Here is a 303-nt window from a genome sequence, read left to right as displayed (position 1 = left end):
CCTTGCCCATGCCTGTGTCCTGAATAGTATTGCCTAGGTTTTCTTCTAGGGATTTTATGGTTTTAGGTCTAACATTTAAGTCTTTAATCCATCTTGAATTAATTTTTATATAAGGTGTAAGGAAGGGATCCAGTTTTAGCTATCTACATATGGCTAGCCAGTTTTCTCACCACCATTTATTAAATAGGAAATCCTTTCCTCATTTCTTGTTTTTGTCAGGTATGTCAAAGATCAGATGGTTGTAGATGTGTGGTATTATTTCTGAGGGCTCTGTTCTGTTCCATTGGTCTATATCTCTGTTTT

The 303-nt window shown here is 36.0% G+C and overlaps 1 long non-coding RNA gene across 1 annotated transcript in view; it reads left to right on the top strand.

The window, feature by feature from the left end:
- Positions 1-303, top strand: part of LOC105527045 — a 215,457-nt gene that overhangs the window by 108,343 nt on the left and 106,811 nt on the right. The window lies entirely within an intron of this gene.

Source organism: Colobus angolensis, unplaced genomic scaffold (assembly GCF_000951035.1).
Source record: "Colobus angolensis palliatus isolate OR3802 unplaced genomic scaffold, Cang.pa_1.0 Scaffold604, whole genome shotgun sequence".
In the NCBI taxonomy this organism is placed as follows: Eukaryota; Metazoa; Chordata; class Mammalia; order Primates; family Cercopithecidae; genus Colobus; species Colobus angolensis.
The sequence above is the reverse complement of the archived record's forward strand: the minus strand, read 5'-3'. Positions and strand labels throughout refer to the sequence as shown.